This window comes from Schistocerca nitens, chromosome 3, assembly GCF_023898315.1.
Source record: "Schistocerca nitens isolate TAMUIC-IGC-003100 chromosome 3, iqSchNite1.1, whole genome shotgun sequence".
In the NCBI taxonomy this organism is placed as follows: Eukaryota; Metazoa; Arthropoda; class Insecta; order Orthoptera; family Acrididae; genus Schistocerca; species Schistocerca nitens.
This window is the reverse complement of record NC_064616.1, coordinates 162,877,931-162,898,789: the sequence shown is the minus strand read 5'-3', so window position 1 is coordinate 162,898,789 and position 20,859 is coordinate 162,877,931.

The following is a 20,859-nucleotide window of genomic DNA, read 5'->3' as shown; positions in this document are numbered from 1 at the left end:
AGCGGCGCGAACCGTGGCAAGGCGCAGTAAACCGTGTGGCTACCCCGCGTTGCGTACTTCTAGTTTCAAACCACAAAAGCAAACCAGGAATTATTCGCAATGGACGAAAAATAAAACTCAAAAGCCGCGAGAATAATTAAACAAGTGAATCATTGCAACTCGAGCTCGATTTCAGATTCTGATAACATGAAGGGAGAAGCAGTTTTGATGGAAACGTGAAACAAGGAACAAAAAATGCCGACATTAATGTGTCAAATATGTCATTCTGAAGCAAAACTGTCATTCATTCTATAGAAAGGAAACCAAAAATATCATCTGATCTTAACGATTGCAATATAAATGCTGGTGATGCTTTGTCAATAACAGCGAAAAGCGCCTGGTGAATGAGCTTTTCAACTTTCATACAACTAATGACACAGAGGAACACAAGTAACAAGAACAAGAGGTTACAGTAGCTAAGCGTCAGATGGAATTTCTATGCAGTGCCTCGCAGTTGGCACATTTTGGTCGTAGTTTATTTCCCGCTTTTTCACACTAACGACCACTCGGTGACCTGAGAGCTTCATACTGGACTTTGAAGATGTGTCCAGAACAAATAAAATAGCCGAAAGCCGCCTGTAATCTGGCCGCCATTGTCGCAGTGATGGGCAGAATCTGCGCTATATGGGGTATCCGGGCTGCCAGATGGGTATTGACGAAGGTGACTCTCTGGCACATATTCAGCGGGCGTAGTATGTGATATTGTATGTTGGCCCGGATGCGTTGCAGTAGTGCCCGAAAATTGATCGCCGAGGTACGGCGAATGTCTCGCGTGTACACCAAACCGAGACAACGAAGGGTGTCCATCAGTTGAAATGGGACTACGCTGTCTGCGGGAAGGCCGCGGCCGATCTTCATGGCGCTTGATTTTGCCACGTTCATAGCGCTCCCTGCCCCTGCACTGTAACGGGTAATCCACTGTATCGCAGCTTGTATGTCGGCCGCTGAACGTACGACGAGGGCCAAGTCGTCCGCGTAAGCTCAGCAGCGGAACATATGATCCTGGAGTGGAATACCTGTCAAACGTCGCCGTAATCCGGAAATGAGTGGTTCCATCGCGATGGCATAAAGCACCGTAGACAAAGGGCAACCCTGCCGTACTGAGCGTTCAATGCGTATAGGTTCTATAAGTCTGCCGTTGACGAGAAGTCTGGACGTTGCTCCACGAAGGAGCCGCATAATCACTTGCGTGAACGTCGGGGGAAGTGCCATTCGGTCCATCACTGCGTTGAGGAATGCATGATTGACGCGGTCAAACGCTTGTTTGAAGTCGATGGAGATTAAAGCTCCTGGCAGTCGCGAGTGTGTTGCCACAGCGATCACATCTCGACATTCACTGAGGGCTGTCTGTATATTACGATCGCCGCCTGAGGATGTTTGTTCGTGGGAAACAATGTCTCGTATGACATGTTTGAGTCGCACTGCTAGAAGGCGTGTGAAAATCTTGAAGTCGGAATTGAGTAACGTGATCGGCCGATAACTGTCGAGTCGTGTTCCTCCTGCGGGTTTCGGGACTGGTACAAGTAAGCCTTCCATGAACATTGGTGGCGGGTTCACCGCGTCGGACAAAAGTTCCCAGTACATGTCCCTCCATCCTGGCATCATCAAATCTTGGAATGTTCTGTAAAATTTGAGAGGTAAACCATCCGGGCCGGGAGATCGATTCAGAGACCCTTTGGCCACAGCGCCTTGGACGTCGTCGGTGGTCACTTCAGAAGTCAGGAGGGTTGCAGCTGCTGCGTTGAGAGTACCAAGTGTCTCCTGGGCAACCTCAGCAATGGCCTCTGCACCGGCAGGTACTTCTTGATAGAAAAGTCTATAGTGCGTTGTGAATGCATCCGCAATGGTAGCTTGCGAAGTCAACCGTCGTCCATCAGGTAAGTCTAAAGCCTGTCGGCGTCGACGAACATTTTGAACAATATGATGCATAGAAGGTTCTTCACCGTTAATCCTATCTTGGCTGCGTGCTCGTACAATGGCTCCCTCTAGACGGCATCTGGTCAAGGTTAAAATCTTTGCCTTGATGCATTGAGCTTCTTTTAGACGATCCGGGGATGGAGGATGATCCATGAGTTCACGTAGGGCGCTATAGTAGAAATCAGTTGTATGGTGATTCCACCCGGCTTTGGCTCTGCCATAGTGTGTCAATGTGCGTCGGATGGCCGGTTTGGCGTACAGCAACCTCCACTGCAGTGTGGTCTCGTAACGCATAATGCGCTGAACACAGGTGTGCCACGTGTCGGTGACCTGTTGTCGACATTCAGGGTCCTGCAGTAGCGCGACATTGAGTTTCCAAGGTCCTGCACTGCGCCATATAGATTGTCGACGTAGGTTCGTGGTACAGATGTAGATGTCATGATCCGAAAAGGCAGACGGACAACGTTCCACGTCGAGGAGAACTGATTTCAGAGCGTCAGAGATGTATATTCTATCAAGTCAGCTGGCGGAGTGGCTCGTGATGTGTGTATACCCTGGGCGGTCGCCGTGTACCACTCGCCAAGTATCGAGGAGACGAAGGCGGCGGACGAGGAAGCGAAGTTCCGGACATGTGGTGAAATGGGGGTATTGGTCTGTGCGCTCGAGAACACAGTTGAAATCTCCACCTAAGATGAGGTGATCGTATCGGCCGAAGAATAAAGGTGTGATATCTTCTGCGTAGAACTGGGAGCGATCCCTCCGTTTATCAGTGCCCGATGGGGCGTAGAGATTTATGATTTTGAGTCCTTCAACTGTTATGGCCACCCCTCGCGCCGTTGGGAGGTATGCGACATCGGAAACTGCGATCCCTTCTCGTAGGAGGATGGCTGCGCCTGTGTGTTCCATAGCTGCAGGAGCGGCGTACGTTTCATATCCATAACACCCAGTCCAAGTTGCTGTCCTCAGTTCTTGTAACAGGGCGATGTCGATGTCCGCTGCTCTTAGCGTGTCACGGAGCAGTTGAAGTTTAACGTGGGAGCCGATATTATTAGTATTGATAGTAGCTATTCGGTACGCCTGATGGGAGATCCGTGCTGCCGATAGGTTCGTAGCTGGTGAAGATTGTCGTGATGGATGCGTGAAGTCCATAGAAGTCGCAAGAGTCGCCGTAGAAACTTCCCCCATGTTAGTGTTGGTCTAACGGAGGAACAAATCTCATTTCCGCATCGGATGGAGGTGGGAAATCCGTGTCATCCGCCCATGAAAAATGTCCGACAGGTTTGACATCGGCGAGAGCTGGCAGCGCTGGCCGAGTCGGCTCAATTGCGTCGGTGACAACAGGCGTGCTATGTTCCATGGCTTCTGGGGGCGGGACTTGCGCACGATCTCTGTTGGACGGTTCACCGTCTTGCGGATGACGCGTCTCCGTGGCAGAGGAGAAAGTGTTATCGTGTTCTCCGTCAGAGTGATGTGCCATCTCTTCGTCCTGTGGAGAGGGCTCAATGGTCGATTCTGATGTCTTGCGACGTTTTTTTCGTCGTTTGGGCGACTTCTGCTTTCGGCAATGAGTTTCGGTGTCTGAGGAAGGAAGAGATTCACGTCGTTCCGGTACAAAAGCCGAGGGTGTTATGATGCGGTCGTCATTCTCCAGAACAGTCTCGTTGGTATCCTTGTGATCTTCTAGCGTGGGCGTGTCCGGCTGTTGGACATGTTCACGGGCGGCGTCGCCGGTGTCAAGGTGCTGGGACGCCTCCGGGCGTATCGGACCAGAGAGACGCTCATGAATGGCGTCTTGTGAGGGCTGGACGTGCAGTGTCGCCGCATAGGTGACTGGAAGGGTGGTTGTGGTTCTGTCGGTGTTCGTGTCGTCGTGCCTTAGTTGTGTGATGCGGCGTTGCAGGCATTCATTACGGACGTGGCCTTCTTTGCCACAACCGGAACATGTTCGAGGTTGTCCGTCGTAAATGACCACCGCACGGCAGCCGCCGATAGAAATGTACGATGGAACGTGCCGTTTGAGATCGATTCGGACTTGTCTCACACCATTAAGCACCGGATACGTCGTAAACTGTGCCCATGTCTCGGCTACGTGGCTCTGGGCTTTTCCGAACGGGCTTAGCGCCGCGATGACTTCATCTTCATTCACCTTGAAAGGCAGTTCGAATACACGGATCGTCCGAAGGCCAATGGTCGACATCCACAGGCCCGACGTTTCCGTAGGAGTGCCGAAATTTTAGTCCATGTCGTGTCCTTTGAATAATCTCACTGCAGGCAGCGTCGGAAGTCATCTTAACATAAACGACGCTGCTAATGATCGATAGGTGTATGCCGATGAGTTCGTCACGGAGGATCTTCACGTCTTCGCGTAGGAAGCGTTCGACGGCCAGTGCTTTGGGTCGTGCGTATTCATTTGAGAAGGTGAAAAGAGTGTTCTTCCTGTAAGAGTTGGCCATTAGAGCTTGTTCGACTGAGAAGCGCGGTGACGACGAAGTAAACAAAACACTCCGCGCGCGCAGCGGCGTGGACGGCCGAGCGCGGTGCGCACTGCTGCCCTGCCGAACGCAGACTGTGCAGACTGAAGCGCCCAGACCGCACGGCTACACCGGCCGGCGTTAACTTCAAGTCGCAGCAGAGAGTGTCATTCACCTGATATTGTCATCATCCCGGTCCCGGTGCAATGCAATCCCCAACTATCATCCAGCAATTTCTTCGAAAAGCTCAGCAATACAGTTTCTGGAAGAGAGTAAATATATAATGTCCACAAATTGCAGCAAATAAAACATGCCAGTTTCCATGGAATCAGTGCGGTTTAGCCTTACTTCAACAAGCCCGATTACATCGCAATAGTCCTGAGGTATGCAGGACGTAGAGGTTAATTTCGCTAGCACATTAGTTTATCAATACAGACATTTAGAGCTCGTATGGATTGGCCGAGTTATGTCACTGGTGCTGTAATACTACAAGAACCCACGTTCCATGTGCGGGCGTGGTGTTACATCAGCAAATTCCTGAAACTATTTCTTACAAGTAGGATCCGCCGTAGATCGCTCTCTGCCACAGTCGCAACTTCGCTGCTGAAAGAAAGGCGAAAATAAATGGAGAAGTATTTTGTCTTAGCTGTCAACCCTCAATAGCTTCCGATAATGTGACAGTCAAAGGTTCGACGCTATTGCATCAGTTCGCACAGATGGTGTCATACCAAGCGAGTTAGCATAGTGGCTAACAGCACATGTTCGAATTTTTGTGCTCTGTTTTCAAATACAATCTCATTATGTGGTTCCGTAAACTTTCCCGGCATAGTAACTGATGATACTCATATCGGATCTCCAGCTGGAGCATAACGTCATCTTGACACAATGTCTCGGCGATGCACCTGACCGCGATCTTCAGGTGAGTAAGCCGTCGGACTAACTCGCCCGAACAGAAATCAAACCGCAGTGGCGGCTCCTTCATAGACCGCCTTCACTGCGTGTGTGTGAACGTAACTGCCCTCATAGCGCAAAGCACGACAATGCACCGGTGGTAAAAGCTAGCGGAAACGAGAAATTGATATCAAACACTGGTGACACCTTCTGATGTCTGAAACAAAGACGATTGTTTTTTTAGTATTGAACTAAACATGGTTCTAACTCTTACATAAAGGTTATCCCTTATCTCTGTTTATAATGTTGGTAGATAGCCGTATTTCAATGGCGTCTTTCACTACACAGTCCCAATAACGGGATCTCAATACCGTCTTTCACTACACAGCCCCAACAACGGGATTTCAATATCGTCTTTCACTACACAGCCACAATAACGGGATTTCAATACAGTCTTTAACTACACAGTCCTAATAACGCGTCGCAGGAGCAACCACTTGTGTCTCATCATACAACATTTTTTTGTTGTTCTGTAACTGCAGTTCTTTCTGTCTGAAATAAACGCTTGAGGCGATGACGCTCCACGCATCGGTCCTGGACCGTACGAATCGCTTGCATTCCCGCAATGACCGGGAATTATGTAGACACCGGGCTCCCTCAAATCAAAATCATCCTTCACCGAGCCAGATAGTGCTCTAGTCTTAGCTGGCGGACTGAAAGCACTTTTAATATCAAATATCTTTAAAATACTTTTTATTTTTGAAGATATGCTTCCCGCAAAAGGTAGGAACGCCATCGATTTGCTTTTATCTTCTGTTGGTTGCCGCGAAGGTCCAATCTGCAGAGCACAACGGATCTGACTGTCGGTATAACCAGTCTGCCTGAACACTGCTTTTAGATTATCCAGTTCTTGTGTCAAACTATCTGAATCCGAGATGGCATGATCTCCTTTTACCAATGTACTTAGGACCCCTCTGCGTTGGTACGATGGATGACGACGCGTGAAGATATCGGTCCCTTTGCGTGGGCTTACAATAAACACTGCGCCCTTATGTCCCATCATGCATCCTGTAGACCAAGACATCTAAAACGTTTCAAACTTTCATCGTGAAATTACTATTGGGATTCAGACAATATAAATGACCTAGGAAACGATCCAGAGCATCCCTCCGACGTGTCCATACCATAAAAGTATCGTCGACGTACCTCCTACGTTTTATGAACGCATCATCAGTGCTGTGTCCTCAAAATCTTCCATAAACAAATTGGCGAGTATGAGGGATAATGCACTCCCCACAGCCATTCCGTTAGTTCGTTCAAAGTATTTGTCATGAAATAAAAAATACATCGACGCCAACACATGCCGACAAAGCTTAGTTCTTTCTCCATGCAAGTTATCACCAATTAACTGCAAAGCCTGAGACAAAAAGCCACGCGGGATTAGCCGAGCGGTCTGGGGCGCTGCAGTCATGGACTGTGCGGCTGGTCCCGGCGGAGGTTCGAGTCCTCCCTCGGGCATGGGTGTGTGTGTTTGACCTTAGGATAATTTAGGTTAAGTAGTGTGTAAGCTTAGGGACTGATGACCTTAGCAGTTAAGTCCCATAAGATTTCACACACATTTGAACATTTGAGACAAAAAGACTTCAAACGTTGAATAAAAACCAGAGAATTGGAGATATGATAAAATTTTCCGACATGTGGACTGAGAATGTATGCTAAATGCTTGAGCAAGTTGTAAGTAGGAGAATCCAAGAACAGAATTCGGAAGCATTGTATCACCAAATACATCAGCACCAATGACAAGCTTACGTTTGATGAATCATTGGAAAGAGCAACATTCTTTCAGCATCAAACCTCACTATAATTCCTGAATGCTGCCCTGAATTAGTTATGAGTACCGGTCAAACTGAATGTGTCACATCTCTAGTAAAAGAATTTCGAGGTAAGAAAGATATGGAAACTGCTGTCGGCCACTGAAGTAAAGAAATTAATCGTCAGCTTCTGGTCAAAGTTTTGCAAACTTATGTAAGAAACCGGACAAGTGCGAGGAGTCCCCGCACTTTGTGGGTTCCGTACAAACTTAATCATATACATAAATAATAATTATAATTTTGTGTGGCTCAATGGCGTGGTAAAAGTTTTTCTACTGGTCGCCATTTCGGTAACTTGCGTGCCCCTAACATACCTAGTTATCACACCCCGAAAGGGAAACTACAGTTTAACGTGGAATAGAAACTACGTGTTGTTTCTGGCGATTGCTCACATTATTGAGAGAGAAAGGCTACGTTAAAATGAAGACTGAAAAATCTGTGGTTTCACCGATGCCGGAGACTCTCTGTTAGCAGGCACGCTCTTTAACGCTATGGGTCCCAAAGGTCGGTCTTGAGAAACTAATATACTATCAAAATTAAACACTACTTCCTGTATCCTTCAGAACTACTGTAACATTATCACGCTAGTTAAAGTAAGATTAAACCATACCGAGTCCATGGAAGCCGGTATATTTTATTTCCTGCAATCTATGTACATTTTTATTCTCTCTTTTTGACTCTCTTACAGAAACTACATCATTGCTGAGCTTTTCGAAGAAATAGTAGGATGTTAGTTGGGGACTGCATCGCACCGGGATCAGGATGACGACAGTATTGGGTGACGGACACTCCCCACTGCGACCACGAGTTACAAAAGTGTTTGAAACGATTCGAAGAGATCGTCAATTACACGTTTTTCGCGGTTGTTAGCTGTGTAGGGACTATTTCAAAACGGAGGTACTTATGGAACAAATGATGAATTTATTTCATCATCATTTTATTTAAATTCATTGGTTTACCGATGCTCAACTTTTTAGAGTTACTCCACGGTGACTGCAGTCTGGAATCGCAAGACCGCTACGGTCGCAGGTTCGAATCCTGCCTCGGGCATGGATGTTTGTGATGTCCTTAGGTTAGTTAGGTTTAACTAGTTCTAAGTTCTAGGGGACTAATGACCTCAGCAGTTGAGTCCCATAGTGCTCAGAGCCATTTGAACCATTTGAACTCCACGGTGATGTAAAAGTGGTCTCTAGTGTGCATGCCTATTTGTTCTTCTGGTTTTTAACCCTATAAGTGTGAACCCCCAACACATTACCAAAACAAGAGCCGATGAGCAATTGTCACAGAAGATAAGCTGATGTGCACGTTGAGTATCTTGAAAGAGTTATGAAGCCTTTCCAACAGTATCCTAGATGAAATGAAAGTACAATAAATGTTATTGCCCTACCGACCGCTGGGAGACTTTCCGAACTCGTATATCATCAAATCAGAGAAATGTGTGATTAATGTTGGTACGACTAACTGCATGCAACCGTTCCGCGCGAAACCCAATGCACTTGGGTATTGTTGAACTGCCTAAAGTAAGGCAGTGCCCCTGCTAGAACAAGCGTACACAGCTCCGAAAGTACCAGAGGACCAGTGATGAATAAGAGATGCTTTTTACTATGTCATATCAATAACGGTCCGCCCCCCCCCCCCCCCCCCCCCCCGGTAGCTGAGTGGTCAGTTCGGTGCTAGCGGCCGTGCGAAGCGGAGGTCCGATACTTCCGCCTGTGCGGCGTGTGCGAGTGTTTGTGTACCTGTGGACTTAGTCTGCGCGCGGGCTAGTAACAACGATCATGGCGAACAAGTACAAGAAAACTACACTACGATTCAATTTCTGCAAAGACTACGAACGACCAAAGGCTTTAGCAGTGGAACGATTCATTCGAGAGGAAGTCAAGATACCGCCAAACGATATTGTCGGAATTCACCTGTCCATCATTAGTCCCACGGTGTATGTTAAGATGGTAAATGACGCGGCGAGTGAGAGAATTCTACAGGCGACAAAAGCAGGTCTCCGATTTTGCCATAGTGACGGGAATGTCGGTACGGTAACTGTAGAACATGCTGGTCTGGGTGTACAGACAATACGTGTTTTTGAGCTTCCATCTGAGCTCCCGGCTGAAGAAGTTATCGAGGCTTTTAAGCCATACGGCACGGTACATGGTCACACGGCAGAACGCTGGACACAATTCGCCACGTACCCCGTTCTTAACGGAGTGCGACAGATCACTATTGATCTTCAGAAGCATATACCGTCCTATCTTACAATTGGTGGTTGTCGGGCGGTGGTGATTTACGATGGTCAACCACGTACATGTTCTGGCTGTGGCCAGGAGGGACACCTCAGGTCGAACTGTATGCAACGGCGGATTACGCAACTGCCTTCAGATGTGCGGGAGCCATCGCCGGCGATGACAGTACTACCGATCACCTATGCCAAAGCCCTCACTGCGTCCGCTGATGACCGAAAGGACACAGCCCCGGTGGAAGATCAAGATGGCACTCTCCAAAACCTTGTCGCAGACGTCGGGATGACAGAAGATGCTGCTCCATCGAGCATACAATCTACGGCGATAACATCAGATGAGACCGAACTCCCAACAAGCACACCGATAGTACAAGAAGCAGTTCCAGCCACTACGGATGCTGTTCCGTCTGGAACGCACTCTTGAGACGACAACATTAGTTTCGACCGAACTCCCGCCAAGTTCAACGATGGGACTCGAAACACTTCCAGTTCCTACGGATGCTTTTCTGTCGGGCAGTCGTGATTCCCTACAATCTGAGGACACGGACAGAAGATCACGCAAACAGCGTTCCCCGAAAAGGAGGAAACGGCGGCGTCGCACGACATCTCCTCGGGATGACTCCCCTTGCCCCGACGACGATGTGCCGGTGGACCAAGACGACACAACAGCCTGTACGAAACAGGATGAGGCACTGGGAACTGTTCGATCAGACCCACAGCGGTCTGTCACATTGACGGTACCGGGACGTGCTGATGCTGAAGAGAAATCACAGCCAGTTAGCTCTCCAGACGCAGATGCTGTGGCTATGGACACGAATATATCACAGCCTGAAAAGATGTGGTATGACGATATTGAGGAGGCGCCGGACGTCATACAGAGGCAGCCGGCACTCACGAAGACGGCCTAATAATTGCTGAAGGTGAAGGGAGAGGGGCGAGAGAACTCTAACTCAGCCCTCAGCGCCGATGCAGGGAGATGTTGTTGCGCCTCGACAGAGTGGGATTCAACGCCATGCGAACCGTATTGCGACATTAAACATCAATGACGTGCGTTCACCGGCCAAAATACACCTACTGAAGGAAATGATTTGGGCATCTGATGTGGATATTGCTTTGCTGCAAGAAGTCCACATAGCTGCAGTCCCATACATGGCAGGCTACCGAGCCTATTCGTCACATGGAGATCACAATGGGAGTGGGGTGGCAGTTTACGTGCGAGATGGCTTCCCAGTGGAAAACGTGTGTTATCTTCCGTCGGCCAGGGGAACGGCTTTCACGACGTTTGGGACACGCATCATCAATCTTTATGCACCGTCGGGAAACAATCGGTGGCGGGAAAGGGCGCGATTTTATGCAGAAGACATTGCTCCACTATTCCATGGACGTCATGAATGTGTAATAATTGGTGGAGATTTTAACTGTGTTCTCAGCCAGAAAGACCAATGGCCGCAAGCAAACATCAACCAGGAGCTGCGAATCGTTGTCAACGACCTTGTACTTAGTGACACGTGGGAATTACGACATGGAGCTGCACCGGGATACACCTATGTGACAAGTCATTCGGCGAGCAGATTAGATCGCATTTATATCTCACGGGCTCATGCAAATGATGTCCAGGACGCGGAACGCTGGCCATTGGCATTTTCCGATCACAGCGCTTACATCTGTACGGTGCTTCTTCCCCGTAGAGAGGTGTGGAACAGTAAGGCCCCGTGGAAACTAAACATTCAACATCTACATGATCCTGAATGCCGTCAACGGATCCTTGAGACATGGACGATGTGCGAGCGAAGGGTTGGAAGGTATGCGACGATGCTTGATTGGTGGCTGTCTTGTGCTAAACCGTCGCTTCGCCGTACGTTCATCTCATATAGCAGGGAGATGGCAGAATGGCGCCGCCGTACCACCAACTTTTATTTTGCAGCACTGCGCGACCTGGATGATGGTCCGCCGGGACAGCACATCTGGATCGAACGCAAGAGGATAAAAGCTAAACTAGTGGCTTTAGCTCGGAAACATCTTCAGGGAACCATGGTGCGCGCCAGATGTCACGATACGATAAGGCACGAGATTCCTTCCATGCACCACGTCGTGAATGAACGAAAGCACCGACGACGCGTTTTGGTACGGGAATTAAGTACCCGCAAAGACCGAAGAGTGACGCGTCAAGCGGACATTGTCTCTGCATTCGTCGACCATTACCAACACATCTATCGGGAAGAAGCAGCCTCTGTCGATGACCTCGACCGTATAGCCACGTCCGTCTCCCGTACACTGACGGTGAAAGCTGCGGGAACCTTACTGGAAGCCATTAGCTGTGAGGAAGCACATGCTGCGATAGCACAAGGTGCGTTGAATCGGTCCCCAGGCATTGATGGGCTTCCTGCTGAATTCTATCGAGAATTTCGCAACGAAATGACACCGCGATGGACGGAAATGTACAACGAGATGTTAAATTCCTATGCGCCTATTCCACCGGCGTTTATGGAAGGCCTCCTGGTGCCAGTACATAAACCGAAGCCAGGAATTACGGTCACACGTTATCGCCCCATCACCCTGCTTAACGCCGACTATAAGATCTTTGCACGGTTGCTAGCGTCCCGATGTTGTATGATAATTCGTAGCGTTCTCTCTCCAGAACAGACGACACCGAGTGGATCGGTGAATGTGCAAACAGCTACTGGCGAATGCAGTGATGTGATAGCGCTGGTGGAGGAGTGCCGACTTCAAGCGGCGATGGTGGCGGTTGATTTTGAGAGTGCTTTTGATAAGGTGCGCCACAACTATCTGTATGCTGTACTGGAACAAATGGGTTTTCCAGATCGTTTTACTGGTCTCATTAGAAGGTTTTATGGGGGCGCACAATCCTTGGTACAAGTTAATGGGCGTATAGCAGGGCCCATTCAAATTCGACGATCCATTCGCCAGGGCTGCCCTCTTTCGATGCTGCTGTTCGCGATAGCGTTGGAACCATTGATTGGGAGGCTCACCAGTTCTCTTTCTGGGATGGAACTGCGGGGCTACACCTTCAAATGTCGTGCCTATGCGGACGACCTCCTGCTGCTCGTTCGTTCTGAGGAAGAGGTGAAGACGGTCCTTGAACTGTTGTTGGACCACTGTGTGATGGCGGGTAGTGCAGTGAACATGAACAAATCGGCGGCAATGCCGGTTGGAAGGGGCCTTACGCCGGAAGAAATCAGTCCGTTTCCTTATGTGCAACGATTCCGCTATCTCGGCATAGACTTTACCCTTATCTGTTAAACATACTGCGGCAGTTAACTACCGACGTATTTTACAGACAACACGTGCCATGGTCCGACAACATCTCCTACGGCGCCTTGATCCTTTGCAGCGAGTCGAGTACCTGAACACTTATGTGGTTTCTCGAATGGTGCATATTTCGCAGATCCTGCCCCTACCACTCACGCTCGGACGTCGACTTCAATCAGCACTAGGCTATTTTGTGATGATTGGATCGCCCCTCAAGGTGCGATACGAAACGCTCACTCTCCCTACGGACAAGGGGGGACTCGGACTTACGAATGTTCACTGCCGAGCGACGGTGCTCCTTCTAGCCACGATGTACAAGCAATGGCGTAGCGGACGTTATTCCCTTACATCCCGCCTACTGGATCTCCTGGTTCCAGCGTCCCTCACACCTCCGGTAGCGGTGGGCAACATTACGCCACATTTTGCGCATGCCTCAACATTTATCGTGGAACTTAGTTATATCAGAGACGAGCTTCCGCGCACGAGACCGCAATGCGCGAAGGATTTTTATGTTTTGCTGCTACGACGGATAAGTCGTAATGTCATTGAACTCAAACACCCCAGGTGGCATTGGCCGAAGATCTGGAGACATGTGCACCAAAAATTCCTTCAACCTTCGTTCGGGCACTGTGGTTCTCTGTCGCCTGTGGCAAGTTCAACACCAACCAACGGCTCCATACAATTGGATAGACGCACTATGCCCGAAATGTCACCAAGTGGATGACGACCATCACCGCTTAACTTGTATCGCGGTGGAGGACGTCTGGCTCCTAGGAAGAAAGATGGTGGCTTGCTACCTCCGTGTGACCCCGCAACATATTACCCCTGCTTCCTTCTTACATTCGGAGAGTGACTACTTTCCGGCGACTAAATCACAGTCGATCATCTGGATCCAAGGTTGGACGATCGCGTACCTCTATGGGGCTGCTGCCAAGTCGCGACTTGACTTTTGGTATTTCTTGCAGCAAGCCCACAGTGAGGTCCATAGATGGTCACACTATCGGAAAACCTTTGCCAACTATCTTCAGGCAGTCTTTCTCGACCCCCCACGCAGTTGGGATGTGCCGGGTGCAGTCGGTGTGCACATTTGACAGCTGATGATGAACCTCACGCTTCTCTCACCACTCAATATGTAATGCACGTACTATACGATGAAATGATCTACATGTTTCTTTTAACAGAGTGATCTTTATTGAAAATAAATAAATAAAAACAACATCCATAATGTTCCTTTAAATTTGTGATTTGTTTTAAAATGATTTTTTTTTCTTTTTTTTTTTTTTGCAGAGGATGCATTTAATTTAGTGTTTGTGAACTGCCTAATTTTGTATCCAAATAGAATACCAATAAATACATGTTACAAAAAAAAAGGATAGAGCGTCTGCCATGCAAACAGGAGATACAAAAAAAAAAAAAAAAAAGTGGTCAGCGCGACTGAATGTCAATCCTAAGGACCCGGGTTCGATTCTCGGCTGGGTCAGAGATTTTCTCCGCTTAGGGACTGGGTGTTGTGTTGTCCTAATCATCATCATCATTTCATCCCCATCGACGCGCAAGTCGCCGAAGTGGCGTGATATCGACAGACTTGCACCCGGCAAACGGTCTACCCGGCGGGAGGCCCTAGTCACACGACATTTATTTATACCACTAATGTTAGTAGTACCCCGTACAAGTTATCAGAACTTCCCCACAGTCCAGGAGATTCATGAAGCACATGACGTCGTGTTTGAAGTAATTACTGCACAGCAAGCGAAAGAAACATTGATCGTCAGATCCAGATGAATTTCCTACTGTTTGTGAAGCAGATGCCAGCCACGCTCTGACAAGCGAAATGATGTTAAATAGTCACAACTCTTAAACCATTGGTTTGAGCCTTACACTTACCTGAGTCTACGCAAAATGACTGCTGATCTGACCATTGGGCTGAAAACGGCGGGTCGTTAACAGTTTATACTTGACTTTCAAACTGGTTACTTACAAGGCCTACGAAATCTCAGAAAAGTTAACGTTCATTTCAAAATGACAAGGTACAAATGGCCACGGAAAATCAAACGTTTCAGTTTCCGTGGCAACAAGATGGTTATTTTTTTCCTTAAGAGGCTCGTCAAGTCTGTTTCTTCGACAGACAACTCCCCCAGTTACCTATCAGCTCTGCAAACTAACACAAGACTGGCATCTAATAACAAAATCCGTCTGCGGTACCTCACGTAGCACTCGCCTTAGAAAATCAGAATCGCCGACACAACATCGCTTCGACCGAAATAAATGGAACTTTTATTTCACCATAACTTTCGCAACATGAAACGTAACTTTGATAACCTTTATAAGTCACAATTGCCTCTGAATAAAATGAAACTGCCAAGATTTATCCCCTGGTTCTATACTGTCTTTTAGCCTCCGAAAGGTTTCAGCATCTGCTGCCTGATTTTCAGAGTTCAGACCAATGCCAGAAAATTCTTCAACACTTAGGCTTTTTATTAAATCAGAATTGTGATATAAATTGATTGGCTTTTGTCTTAATTACAGGTTATAACACTCCCTGTCTGCTACCGCTACAACATAACCTTAAAGCTGGAAACAGGTTTTGAAATAAAACTATTTTGTTATAGCAATTATGGTATAAAGCAACAGAGCAGTGTTACCCACTGAGAGGAATTTTGTTATGTTGACCGTGTTATTCCTAACGGAGGTGGCTTATCGGAAATGAAAGTCAGAATTACGTAAATAATTAAACAGTGACAAACAAAATATTGCCTATCTGCACTGTTTAACGGATAACGAAAACGGTCGCCAGCCTAACTAGGCAAGAGAATGATTAACATTCTCGTTCAAGAAAATAGTTATTAGTAACTTTAATGGATAAACACAACCTATACTTGGCCACACGCGAGTGCAATGAACTCTGACATACTCATATGTTTACGGTAAGATTGAAACTAACAGTTGGAGCAGCACAAACTATTTGCAAAATTATAACAGGTACAGAAAAACACTATCACTTTCAGGGCTTACACAAACTGAGTGGTCTTTATAACACTACCATTAACATTCCTTCTAGGATCATAAATTGGACATAGGTTTAGATTAAGTCTCTCTCAGTTAAATGCTTTACTATTTAAAATGAGAGTTAGTTGAAATTCACTGACAGGTTACTTATCACTGTTTTTCTAATAAATATATTATGATTTTCATAAATAAAGATATTTCCGTTATTTGTTACCTCGCATTAGCACACTAGACAAACTGTGGATCCTGTTATACTGTTAATATGCACTTATAATACACAAGAGAGACAAACACTTAGTAATCATGAACATATAATTTCCTACTATGCAGTTTTCCACTTTTACTACCGTGAGACATAAAATTAACATTTATGTAAGATACTGACCCACTTTCTGCGATTAACAACAGGCAGTAATGTGATCATTTACTAAGCAAAACTCTATAAGCCTCAGTCTTGAGAAATTTTAATTTGAAGTTGGCAATAACACATTAATAAGCAGTTTTACTAGGAAAATTATTTCAGCAAGTATCATTAACTTTAACTCACTCTCTTGCCACATTAACTTTAACTTTCTCTTTACTATGTTCAAAGGGGGCATTAATTAGAAAACTGGGTTTTAATGTACTTTCAGTAAGGACACTCGGAAATCACTTTAGTTCAAACGGAGAGGACCCTGAGAGGTGTTATGATGAGGAGAAAAGTCAAGGTAGGTACATAAATTCAGATATAAATTACCTTATATTTCAGCACATTAGCACATCCATTAAGCTGATCCTTCACTGTACATCATTATAGTATTACGTTGCAATGATTGCGCAATGTGGTGGCAACTGCATGTTGGTAGGTGGAATTGCAGGCAGAATTGCTGGACTCTTGTCATTTCTTGGTGGCGATGATAGATACAAATTCCAGAATAGTTCCAGCTATTTATCCATCCATCCGAGGCCTTGGAAAGAAGCAGGAAAAGCCTCTCTCGGAATCAACACAATATGCATCTTTTACATGGCAGTGCACGGACTCGTAGCTCGTCCCCGACTCGTGCTCGTCCCCGACTCGTAGCTTGTCCCCGACTGACTATCAGTTCCACCTTTTCTACATAGGCCAACCACAATTTGCGCGCGCTACACAGTTCCGTTCCCGAGGGGAACCACTACACCTTTTACATACAAACTAACTAAGAACCCTAAGTGAGGATCAGCAGTTTACATAATAGTAAACAATCATTTTAAACAAAACAGAACATTTGCACATATAGACATTTCTACAAAAAATTATTCACACAAAATTACAATTACATACAGTAAGTTTTGTTCCCTCCAAATGGGACAAAGCGTTTAAACGACAGATATACTAAATTGCATAGAACCAAACCATGACATCAAAGTTTGTGCAAAGAAAGAAATATACAGTTTTATGTTATCGATTCAATCACACACATTTACAGAAGCTCAGCGATGTAACATTAAATGAAACAATAGCGAAATAAATCAGTACAACATTAGAGCTATGGTGTTACAAGGTGTTGCCATTGGTATCCTTCTGCAGCTACTATTGGCACTGTTCTATATAGTTGTGCCTCCTAATAGTTGATCTAGTATCGAATATTACCACTTAATGTTTCTAGGATTTGCCCTGACATCATTGGCAAACCTTTTGACTCTCCAAAAGCTTTTGTAACAGAGTTCAGTGTGTGCTTCCCAAAAGCGAGCTGTGTTCAGATTAGAGAAAGTCCAACTTGCTCTTTGTCATGGCCAAACGCGGAGAGCATTCTAGCATGCGCATGAATTGCGCAGAAGATCCACCAATATGGCAACAGATGTCGTATTCCTCTGATATGAAAAATCACTTCCCACATATGGGAACCAAGCGAGGACGTAAAACCACCACTCGAGTTAAACAGCCGATCGGATAATTTACTGCGATAAAAGCTTGTTCCTCCAGGCAGGGAAAGGAAAGCATCAGTCAAACTAACATTCCGTGTCTCTATCGCCGAACATATTGTCAAAAAAATGGTTCAAATGGCTCTGAGCACTATGGGACTCAACTGCTGAGGTCATTAGTCCCCTAGAACTTAGAACTAGTTAAACCTAACTAACCTAAGGACATCACAAACATCCATGCCCGAGGCAGGATTCGAACCTGCGACCGTAGCGGAACATATTGTCACCTGCACAGCCTTCTCATCAGCTAGGATTCATGGTACTCATTATAGCGATAGTTTAAGCAGTTTAAGATGGCAATGATAATGCCGCTCTTTTTTGCGTTCACGGTGAACGACAGCTAGATCGTTAGAGCCCGCACATGATCTCTAATTCGTGAAGCATGCTATGTACAGCTCTTCCTATAGAAATAATCTGCTTGACATCCATTCCCTCTTCCACCCATACTTGGCGATCATTCACAGTCCTTTGCTCCACCAGTATAACCATGTTCTCGGTCCTACAACTATGGACGCAGAGCTCTGACTGCATGTCACAGGATACTAGGCTTTCTTTGAACTGCTACGTCCATGAGTGCATATTCACACCAGTAGCGCAAAATCACATGTCTCATTAAAGTGAAGAAGAATTTAGATGGCTGATATACCACGAAAATAGAGAAGTCAGGTATTACACACTGTTCTTATTCAGCTTTGTAGATGCAGAGGCAGCTAAGATGACCGTCTTCTCTGGTCTGTTCTGCAGTTTCCTCTCTTATGGATAATGTCCCCACAAAGTTTAAGCTCTAAAACATCCTGCTGTCTGCATCAAATATTACAAAAGTTATGATAGGTTAAAAATATATAAAGGCTCGTTTATCGCAGTATGTACTACCATAGACATTAAGATTTGAGACTGACACCTCGAGTGTAGGCAGCCACAAGAATGAGGATGTCTCTCTAGATGCCACGTAACATGGCATATACTTTTTTTGTTTTATTTTATGCTTTTGGCGTGAATAACAGCCATGATGTACACATTTCTTTCTTCCTTTTTTTACTGGATTTCAGACTGAAGGCCTTACAGCCATGGTGTACATTTAAATAGATCAACATGGTCGCTCACAAGTCACCTTCGGCAGCTATGCACATCTGCCAACGCCTGCACAGCTGCTGAAAGCATCCCTGAAATATGTTGGCAGGAAGGACCTGTAAGTAGTGGGATAAAGTTCATTCTGGGACAATTTGTTTGCACAGGTTGCATATATTCTGGGGCAAATTTGATTGATTTATGACCTTAACCTATTGTTATGCTAATTGATTTATGACCATCTGGGGATAACCTGTCATTCTAAGAAACCCCTCACCCCTCCCCCTCTGCCTTGTCCTCCCCACCCCTCTGGCAAATCCCCAACCCTGCTCCCTTCCCTTTGCCAATACAAGCATACTTTTGATATCAAATTAATTGACTAATTAATTAAACTGACCAATGGATTATCCCTCCCCTTCCTGGGAAATCCCCCAGCCCACTCCTCCCCTCCCACACTTCCCCCCTCCCCAAAGGAAAAGTGCTCAGTCTGTGCAGAGCTGTTGGTGTGGAAGGTGCAATTATTACCCTGTCCAGCAAGTACATGTCACCCTACTCTCTTGGAAATCCCCACTGCCACCTGCCCACTCCACCCTCTCTCTCCACCTCCCTGTCCCCACCAATAGGAGTGCACTCACTTTTTTATTTTGTGCACCCCTCCCCTCTCCTTAACCTATTGTTCAGTTCTATGCCACTTTTCCCCTCCTGGTATTCTGTCATTGAACGCAAGCTGCCTCAGGTCAGGCCTGAGTTATATGAATAGTCCCCTCCCACTCTGTCAATTTGATTTGCTAATTAATTAAATCGATAACCTTTTGTGTGGGACAGTTTTCCTTGGTGGATACAGCCCTCTTTTGGAAATATTGAATGATTGGCTACTTGGCAGGAAATCAATTGCAGTGAATGGAAAATTGTTTAAATGGTTTTTGGTAGACAAGGCAATGTGCAGAATATTGTTTATTTAAACAACTTATGAGGTACAAGGAAGTGTATGGAATATAGTTTATTTAAAGAATTTGTCAGGAAATTGACTACAGTGTATGGAAAACTGTTTATTTAAGCAATTTGTGGGTGGCAAGGCAGTATGGAATATTTAAACAGTTGCAGCACGACTATCGTCGTGAAACAGTCACTACACGTAATTACAATGTCACAGATCGCACTAAACATATCTGGTGAAAAAAAACCTCCCGATCACGATCTGACTGCTGGACCAATCGCACCACACCATGCATGCCACCAGTCAGGGGCTGCCGCAGGTGCTAGACTGTGCTAATCCTCTGCAAAAGCATCAGGTCGAGCTATCCCTTTGAAATTTGATACCAGACTCACTTCCTGTCTCTCTCTCTCTCTCTCTCTCTCTCTCTCTCTGACTCTCTGTCTCAAGTGGTTGCTTCCTGTTTGTGTGAACCAACGTATGCCGACACACACAGACCAATGTGCCCTCCCCACCCCTCATACCTTCAGTCCCTATTCCCTGCCCCCCTCCTCACTAATGTGGACGCAACAGGGCCAAGCTGCATAATCGTGGTGACATCGAAGAAAGACCATGCAAGGATGGACCAGACTGCTGAGTATTTCCACATCACTGAGACACAGAGGTGTTGATCTGTACGTGTCTGGAAGCAATGTAATGGCACAACAACTGCCCTGTTTAACACTGTAAATATCCTCGTTCCGATGTCAACACAACCTCACAACTATATATATAGAATGGATGATGTAGGAGACAGTTGCCAGTGCTATGTCAGCATCAGTGTCGGACGACTCAGGCGCAAAAACAAACACAACCAACAAGAAACGAGAAATGAGCGCCGACACGAAGGCAACCTACACCACCGAATACTTAACGTTCACATAAGCAAAGTGGTCCATATGTCTTGTAGTATTTGTTTCTGAACATACTTTCATAGAATTTTTTGACCAGTACTATTTCCTATTAGACTAAAAGATTTTTTTAAACACCCTGTACATGGTTCCCAAAATTCTATTTCCTGACCAGAAAGAATCTGTTGGCAATGACGAATGATCTTGTTGCAGTAGCACATGCGCACATGCGCACAGATCTTCGTATCATAGTCCTCGAACTCCATAATTACGGCGGAATTGCCCTTGTCAGCTGGAAGTACCACAATGCTTTCATCATTAAGTAGTG